The 9,903-nt window shown below is 37.4% G+C and overlaps 1 pseudogene; it reads left to right on the top strand.

Annotated features, from left to right (window-relative positions):
• Positions 1-8,016: 8,016 nt before the first annotated feature.
• LOC119805484 lies at positions 8,017-8,820 on the top strand (annotated as a pseudogene).
• Positions 8,821-9,903: the final 1,083 nt, after the last annotated feature.

A 9,903-nucleotide genomic window follows, 5' to 3' on the forward strand; every position in this document is an offset into this window, starting at 1 on the left:
GACATCTATTCCCAAATATTATTTATAAATGCTTATTTACATTTAAAGGGGGATATGCTATAGAGATTTGCCTTGGTATTCATCTTGGTTTATTGATACAAGTTTAAGGTCAGTTTTGTTATACTTTGTATATGTATGTTTCTGCTCTTGATTAAGGTACTATGTTTGTGCAGCTCATTTGAAATATAATGGATAATTAAGAAGTATAGGTTAATAGATTATCATCTACAATAATCAAGCTTGTAGTCATGTTTATTAGGTTTTCTAGATATATAGAGATACATTTCAGTTAGATAGGTATTATTCAAATCTTTCAGATACTTTCAGAATATGGCATTTAAAATATTTTAAGAACTGAGGGCTTTTTGTGACTGTGAGACACATCTGCTCCTGGCAACACCAAACTAATTCAAGTAGATGATAGGCATCAAAGAGGCTCCTTATGGAGTTGGTCAGTCATTGGGACAAGAAACTGCTCTTTTCTGGACTGCTTGATGAACTGGACATGCAAGACACACAGAGAAATGACTGTTGAACTTGCCTAAAGGTGAGATGGTCCTTCTGGATTTCTGCTACATGAAAGAATCTGGCAGACATTCTGCAGGGCACAAAAAAAGTGACTAACAAATTGCCAATATAAGTGAAACTGTCTTTAAAATTTCCTGATTCATGGAAAAGTCTGCTGCATACTATGGGCCTGTAGGGAGAAGATGGATGCTGCAACGTTACAAAAACTTTGAGTGACTGGCCAGACAGTGAGATGTCTCTGTCAATTTTAGAGTTTTGGAAGTTACTTACAATGTACTTCCTGTTAACTTAGGTAATATTATATCCTTCTGGAGTCTTTGATGGGATTGAAGATTAGATAGTCATAGTTACCATCCTCTCATGGTTTACCTAAGCCTATTTCTGATGCAAGACTTAGACTCTTTGAAATAGAATGTCTATGAAAACATTTATTATATGATCCTTGCTTAATATTGTTTATGTTGGTTTTAATTTTATAATTGATATCTGTTTCTATTGTATATAGTTTTTTTATTGGCTTTGGATTGCTCTTATTTAGACAAAAGGGGGAGGTGACAGGGAATCTTTGCCAACCGATTATCATTAAGAGGTGGGACCAAGTTAGGGTGTGGCTTCCTGGGACATGGAAAAAAAGGTGCATGGCCCAGATGCCCTCTCTGTGTGGTTTTCTCACAACAGAGCTGAGCTTGGACTTCTCATTGCTGTTTCATAAATTTCCTCTTATAATAAATAAAAATATAACTGTTTCATCTTTTAGCTAGCCTGGTTATTTCCCAAATTGAGCTAACTTCTACAAGCCCTAGAGAGGAATATAAAATGGGAGAAGACAGCTCTCAGGTACAGTATCCTTCTGAGATTCCTGGAGGCAGGATCGTCATTTCAGACTGAGGTTGAGATAAGAGCCAGTGGCTGGCTGATTTGCTTTTCAGATCTTCAGGTTGAGCCCCAATTTCTTTACCCTGATGTTTTATTAATTCTGCTTCAGTGGGTGATTTTTCTGATGTGGTCTTAGATTTGGTTTGCCAGTATTGTATTGGGTATGTTTGCATCAATATTCATGAGTGAGATTGGTCTGTAATTCTCTTGCTTTCCCTTTGTCATGGTTTGGGTATCAGGGCAATTGTAGCCTCACAAAAAGAGTTTAGCAATGTTTCTTCTGTTTCTATTGTGTGGAAAAATATGAAGAGTATTGATATTAGTTCTACTTTGAAAATCGTGTACAATCCCTTGTACCTGCTCCTGTGGTGGTTTCTGCCTTGGGCCTGCTCCATTGGAGGTCCCTGGTTCAGGCCTTTTCCAGTGAAAGTCTCTCTCTCAGGTCTTTTCTTGCAGATGTCCCTGGCTTGGGCCTGCTTCTGTGGAGTATACTTGTTGGGGCCCAGTCCCACAGAGATAACTGGCTTGGACCTGTTCCCTTGGTGATCTCTCCCTTGTACCTCCTCAGGCCTAATTTTTAAATGGACTGTTCATTTATTTACATTCTTTTTTTAAAAAAAACATTCTTTATATAGTCTGAATATTAATCCTTTTAGTGTCTAATCGTCAAAAAATTGTCTCCAATTGTATTGGAGACTTATTCTTCACTTTACTATTTCTTTAGCTGTGCAAGGCTTTTTATTTTATGAAGTCCCCCTCGTTGGTTGTTGGCCTTGATTACTGAGTAAATGGAGTCCTGATGTAAAAGGTTTTTTCTATGCCTATACCATGTAGGGTAATGTTTAAATTTTCTTCTAGTAGTTTCAGTGTATCCAATTTCAGTCTTTGATACACTTAAGTTAGCTTTATGCAGAGTGCTATATTCATATCTGTGGTTTTTTGTGTCAGTATTATTTTGTTTTCATTACTGCAGCCCTGTAATACACCTTGAGATCTAGAATGATAATCCCTCCAATATTGTTCTTTTGGCTAAAGATAGTTTTGGGTACTGGGTTCCTTTCTGGTTCTGCATGAATTTGGAGATAGGTCTTTCAATGTCTTTGAAAATTAGATAGTAAATTTGATTGCATTGAATACATATATATATGATATGCAATAACATGCTTATATATTATAATGTATCATATGTAACATATTAATTCATATTATAGTTTGTATTATTTACATATGTATACTACATAATACACAGCAGCTCCCAATATTACTAAATGAATAAAGAGGTGTTGAAGAGGCAAATATGGAGAAACAAATTTTTTTGTTCTGTTTTGTTTGCTTGCTTACTTGTTTTTTGTTTGTTTTTTAAATTAAAATTGATATTATTTGTATTGTTATTTTTTATTTTATTTTTTCTGTTCTGTCTTTATCTTATTTTTGTTATTTGTTTTTTAGTTTTCTTTTGGGGAGACACTACAGTCATATCCCTTAAGGGACAGATCTGGGGAACCTGTGAGATGGGTGCAATTGAGGTACATGGTGTGAAACTCCCAAAGAACCAATTAAAAGGTTTTTAAATAAACACAAATAAGACAAAACACAATTTTATGTAAAATGGTTATTTTCACAATTTTGTATATAATGTTCATTTTCTCAATATTAACTCTACTAACCCATAAAGGCAGGCCATCTTTCATTTTCTAGTGTGTTTATCTCTTTCTTAAAGGTTTAAAGTTTTCATTATGAAAGTCTATCACCTCTTTGATTAGGATTATTCCTAGATACTTCATTTTTTGAGGCTGTTATGAATATGACTGCATCAATGAGCCCTCTCTCTGTAGGTTTTGTTGGCCATGTATAGAAAAACTATCGATTTCAGGGCAGTGGTTTTAAAGGCATAAATAGGTCATGGAGAGAGGCTGAGGCTTTGCATGACATGTCTAGTCAGAATCCATCTACAGAGGTGAGGAGTGGCCAATGATAAAGTTCCAGCCTCAGTTTCAGTGGGGAACCCATGATATTGGAAATACCACGAATATGAGACAGCTCCTAAGCATATCAGCACATGTGGAATGGAGCCCACCTTAGCCTATGAGATAAACTGTGTGATGGAGAAATCAGATTACTCAAGTTCTCTGAAGATAAAAGGCTACAAAATGACTGTGTCCCAGATACTGAACATTGAGCTATAGAATTCCTATTTGTGTTATTGAATTTTTTGAATTGATCTCATTTTTTATCCTGATTCTTCCAATTTGGAATAAACGTAAAACTTGTTTTATTACTTTTTAGTTTTCTAGGCTCCCACAGTTAAGATTAAAAATACACTTGGAAATTTACCGAGACCTTGGATTTTTAAAGTGTTAGAATTTTTAAATACTTTGGGAATTGTAAATTTTTTTACCATGACTTCTAGTGTGATGTTCACAAGAGAGCTTGGAAGATAAGACATGTATGGTTTTGCCTTGATGTGCTTATGTGTAAAGTTGCCAAAAGTTCATTTTTCTGGTCACCTTTAACTATCAGTTTGACATAGCATAAAGTCATCTGATGACAGTACCTAAACTGGAGAGTTGCCTTGATCAGATTGGCATGTGGTCATGTCTTTTGGTTACTGTCTTGGTTGCTAATTGATAGAAAATGACCCAGCCCTCAGTGCGAACAACCATTACTTGAACAGATGGCCCCGTGATATATAAGCATAGGTCTGCAAGCAAGCCCCTTAGTAGCATTCCTCCAAGCATTCTGCTTCATTTTCTCACTTGAGTTCCTAACTTGAATTCCTTCAATCATGGTATATAACCTATTAGCTGAAATAAACATTTTCCTCCCCTAAGTTGATTTTGATCATGTTTTTTTAATTACAGCATCAATAAGGATACTCATTCTTGAATTACTTTTCAAGATGGTTCTAACATACTTATAAATATTCTACTCATACATAAATAGTTAGAAGATATATGAATTCTCACGATCACAGCAAGAAGTTTCTACCTATCCTGAGTATGTAGAAGTCAACCACAACTAGCACAAATATGATTTAAGAATAAACTACTTAAGCATTACCTCATGACAAAATTTGCTTCATAAATATAAGGTCAGAATAAAGCTCAGTGTGTACCTGCCCTCCTTTTTGTGTGTGAGTCAGATTCCTAGTTTCTATAACAACTATTAAACTAAGCTGCATGGAATGTAGACTATTTTGATATTTTGAAAATCGATTTCAAGTGTTTTGACATAATAAAATCTTGAGCATGTTACCTGAATAGTGAAGAAAATAGAAAAGGGCCTGACAATTATTTTTCTCTTAAATCAAAGCATGCTGCCTTCTAGAGAACATTTTTTTAAGATGGAATGGTATCCAGGATGATTGGTTAATGGTAATTGGAGCATTTCGTTTTCCACAGTTAAAATACTCTCTCCAGGGAAATAAGGAAAACACTGGTGTAATAAAAGAGCAGAAATTTTGATTCTTCTATTCAGAGAACCATTAAATGATAAGAGTAGAGCACTTGTTCTCCTAGTAAGCACAGACTAGAATAGAAAATGTCTGCCTAATAATATTTTCATAGCCATAGAACTCAAGAACAATATGAAGGGTCAGAACATAGGGAAAAGTGTAAAGTAGATATATTTTTGTTTTGTAGGTAGACGTATACAGAGTCTGAATATTTCCTTCATTGTTTAAGGTGACTCATTTCCTTTTATCATGAGCCTAAATCTCATCTATCCCAGGTTTGTTGTGAACTTGCTATGTAACTGAGTATGACCTTGAAATTCTGATTTCCTATTTGCTCCACCTTGTGGTTAAATTCTATATATGTGCCACCACAAACATTTTATGTGGTCCTGGGTATTGAGCCCAGGGCTTCATGCATGCTATGAAATCACCTGGTTTGACATAGCAATGGTTTGAGGTAGCTGTACATGAGCAAGTAGAAAGTTAAAAATGAAATTTTCTATGGAGAAAAGTACAGAATGATATTTACATGTTTCAGTAGGAAATATATTACCTCTGGAAAATTTCAATTGTAGAATACAGAAGAAACAATTTGGAAAATTACGATGTCTACCATGAGTATAGAAAAAGAAAAGGGGAAAACAGAAGTCATATCAATAAAGAGAGAAATGTGATGATATTCTGTTTGTGTTGTAACAAATAAAACTTGCCTGAAGATCAGAGTGCAGAACTAGGCACACTAGTCAGCCATAGAGTCCAGGCAGTGGTGCTGCATGTCTTTAATCCCAGCACGTGGGAGACAGAGGTACTCTGTGAGTTCAAGGCCACCCTGGGCTACAGGAAATTGATCCAGTCTAAAAGAGAGAGTCAGGCAATGGTGGCTCACATTTTTAATCCCAGTATTTGGGAGTCACACACCTTTAATACCAGCATTGGGGAGATGGAGACAGGAAGGAATATGGCTGGGTGGAGAGAAAAATATAAGGTAAGAGGAAACAGGAGCTCAGGATTCAGTCTGATGTTTCATAGAGACGGCAATCAGTCTGAGGACTTGGAGAGACATGATACCCCATTCAGTCTGAGGATTTTGTACAGGTAAGAAGTAGTGGCTGGCTGCTCAGCTTCTCTGATCTTTCAGCTTTCACCCCTAATATCTGACTCCGGGTTATTATTATTAAGATCAATTAGATTCATGCTACAGAAAAGTGAAAATACAAAGGTACAAGATTGAAACAAAATGGATGTAAGTGAAATCTAGAATAATCTGCAGGAGATCAAAAATAAGCTAACAACTAAAATATTCACTGAGATCCAGACATGGTGGTGCGTGCCTATAATTCCAGCACTCCTGAGGCAGTAGTAGGAAGATTACTGGAAATCAAAGGCAAGCCTGGCCCACCTAGACTATTCCATGTCAACTGCAGCTGAAGAGTGATAACCATAACAGTATAATAATACATGACAAGTTTTAAAGCAAGGTATAAATCCATGGATAATTTAACAGAACAAATAGCAGGATACATAACCTCAAAAAGATGAATAAAGCAAAGGAAAAGAAAATATAAATAGAAGAAAGTTATAAATACTTTAAAAACTAACAAGTAATTTTTCTATTTAAATATATAACATATTTCCCTCAAAAGAGAATGCATATGCTGTAAAATAGCTGTGTATCATTTATAAGCATTAACCACATAGTACGTTACACATTCAAGGTAAGTTTCATAATTCATTATATGAAAGAACAAATCTTTAATATAGTTTGCTCTAATTTACTTTCTATTGCTTTGATAAAGACTATGACCAAAATAAACTGAAGGGTGGGTTGATTTAGCTTACATATCCCAATCACAGTTCAATTTGAAGGAACATCAGGGCCAGAAATCAAGCAGGTTAAGAACCTGGGGGCAGGAATAGAAGCAAAAGACATGAAAGAACACTGCTTGCTGTCTTGCACACCATCGCTTGATCAAAGTAGTTTCTACAAAACCCACAAATACCTGCCCAGGAGTGGTACTACCCCAAGTGAGCTGAATTCTCCAAGACAAATTAATCAAGAAAATGATGAGGGTATTTTCTCAACTGATGTCCCCTCTTTCTAGATGACCCTAACAAGTGTTAAATTAACCAAAACCTATCCAGCAGACTTCAAGAAAAAGATATTCTATCTAGGAGAGGGCCCCAGAGAAATTTTCCCTTCTGTGTTAGCACATCTATTGGTATTTTTTATTGAAAATAGACTCTTCTGTCATACAACACATCTTGACCACATTTTTCCCCTCTCTCCACTCCTTCCCACTCCCTCAATCTCCCCTCTTTCTCAGATTCACTCCCTCTTCATTTCCCTTCAGAAAAGAGCAGGCCTCCAGTTTTCATCGTTCATTTTGTGTTTAGGTGTCCACATTATTGATTGAGTTATCATACACGTAACTTTCTTGTTATTTCTAGAAGATATTATCTCACAGGGACATTCTAGTTCTCTGGCTATTATAATCTTTCTGTTCTCCTTTCTGCAATGTCCACTAAGCCTTATGTGAAAATGTGCATGGTATTGTAGATGTATCTATTTGGTCTGGCCATCTCATGATCAATAGGTCTCTGCATTTTGACAAGCTGTGGGTTTTGGTAATGATCTCCACCTACTTCAAAAAAAAGCTTATTTGATGAGAGGTGATAACTGAACTTAATTATGGGTATAAATATAAGCTTTAGAAGGAGTTGGCAGTACTAGGTTCATAGTAGTAAGTTCTTTCGGATTCTCTAAGATCCATGACCTCACTCACCCTTGGTAGTTGACTACTGAAAGGGGAAGAATTAGTCTTTTGCATGAATGAGGCCTTTAATTGTATATCATCTCCAGAATCATGTACATACCAGCAACACTAAATTGATTCATCTAGTTACATTTGTATATTTAGGCATATTTATGTATATATGTAATAGTAATTAAAGAAAATAGGACAAATATGAGAGGGAGTGAGGGGATCATAGGCATAGTTGTAGGAGGAACTCATGGGAAAGGTGGAGAGAGAAAAAGGAAGCAAGGAAATGCAATTATATTTTAATTTAAAAACGTACTTTGGGCAGTAGTCGAGGCTGGGGAATTCTTGTGGAGGTCAGAATGAAAGCAGGTCTGATTGGTTGCAACAGAAGGAATCATGGCTGCCAAAGTGTTTGAGTCTATTGTAAAGTTCGGCCTAATTTAGCAGTCTCAGGAGACATGATGAACTCCGTCTTATATAATGTGGATGCTGGACACAGAGTTGTAATCTTTGACCGATTCTGTGGAGTACAGGACATTGTGGTAGGGGAAGGGACTCACTTTCTCATCCCTTGGGTACAGAATCCAATTATCTTTGACTGTTGCTGGCAACCACAAAATGTACCGGTCATCAGCAGAATGTCAACATTACACTACCCATCCTCTTCCAGCCGGTGGCCAGCCAGCTTCCTCGTATCTACACCAGAATCGGCTAGGATTATAATGAGCGGTGCTGCTATCCATCACTACAGAGATCTTAAATTCGGTCAGTAGTGGCTAGCTTTGATGCTGGAGAATTGATCACGTAGCGAGAGCTGGTCTCCAGGCAAGTGAGTGATGACCTCACAGAGAGAGCACCAATGTTTGGGCTCATCCTGTATGACGTGTCCTTGATGCATCTAACCTTCGGGAAGGGGTTCACAGAAGCAGTGGAAGCCAAACAGGTGACTCAGCAGGAAGCGGAGAGGGCCAGATTTGTGTGGAAAAGGCTGGGCAGCAGACAAAGGCAGCCATCATCTTTGCTGAGGGTGACTCCAAGGCTGCCGAGCTGATCATCAACTCACTGGCCATGGCAGTTGATGGCCTGATTGAGATGCGGAAGCTGGAAGCAGCTGAGGACATTGCTTACCAGCTCTCCTGCTTTCGGAACATCACCTACCTGCCAGCGGGGCAATCGATGCTCCTCCAGCTTTCCCAGTGAGGCCTCCCAAGTTTGCACCTTCTCAGGCCAACCAGGCCATGGCCTTGATCATTCTGAGTACACTTTCCTTCTGCCCCACCCCCAGAAAGTACTGTGAAATTTCATGATTGGCTTAATGTGAAGGAAATAAAAGCAAAATCACTTTTTAAAAAAAGTATTTCACTGTCATTACAGTAACTATTTCTTAGGAATTACTGGAAGAAATACATAGGTCTAAGTGGAAAGTGCATAAATATCTCTTCTGTTTCCCAAACTCACTAAAATAAAGTTGATCATTGGACATATATCCACTCCAACACACTGAATCTTTAGAGAACTCCGTTACTATTACTTGGGAGAAATGTTAAGTAAGCAATACTATTAAACTACAGAGAAAGCTGGGTATCCACTTGCTTTAAGCAGACACAGGATGATCATATAGAATAACATGCTATAAAAGCCAGACATAGTGGCAGCACCTTTAATCCCAGCACTTAGGAAGCAGAGGGAGGTAGATCTTTATGAGTTTGAAGCCACCTGGTCTATAGAATGAGCTCCAGGGCAACATGTTATATTTTCAAGTATGTCTAGTATTCTCAAAGATGTTAGGAAGTAATCTCTCCTACAAAAAAAAGTAGACCACTTAAATGGAAAAAATAAAGAAAAATCAAAGAAAATTTATCTTTCAATGGAATATAAGTTCACAGACATTTATAAATAGAAAGGACAACTGATCACAGGAGATGGCCAGTTTGTGCTGCATTTCTTCTATTGCTAGGAGTCTCAGCTGGGGTTATCCTTGTAGACTCCTGGGAGATTCCCTTGCACCAGGTTTTTACTTGTCCCCAAAATGCACCACTTCCAAGCAGTTTTTTACAGTACTCTCCCCCTCCCCAAAACCTGATCACTCATGTTCCCATCCCCACCTGTCTTCAGTCCACTCATGAAATCTCTTCTATTTCTCCTTCCCGGGGGGAACCGAGCATCCTCCTATGAATATTCCTTGTTACCTAGTCTCTCTTGGTCTGTAGATTGTAGAATGGTTGTGACCAGATCGATGCCTAGCCCAATTGTAATCAGAGCGGCTTCATTCAGTAACTAATC

The sequence above is a fragment of the Arvicola amphibius genome, chromosome X, assembly GCF_903992535.2.
Source record: "Arvicola amphibius chromosome X, mArvAmp1.2, whole genome shotgun sequence".
Taxonomy (NCBI): domain Eukaryota; kingdom Metazoa; phylum Chordata; class Mammalia; order Rodentia; family Cricetidae; genus Arvicola; species Arvicola amphibius.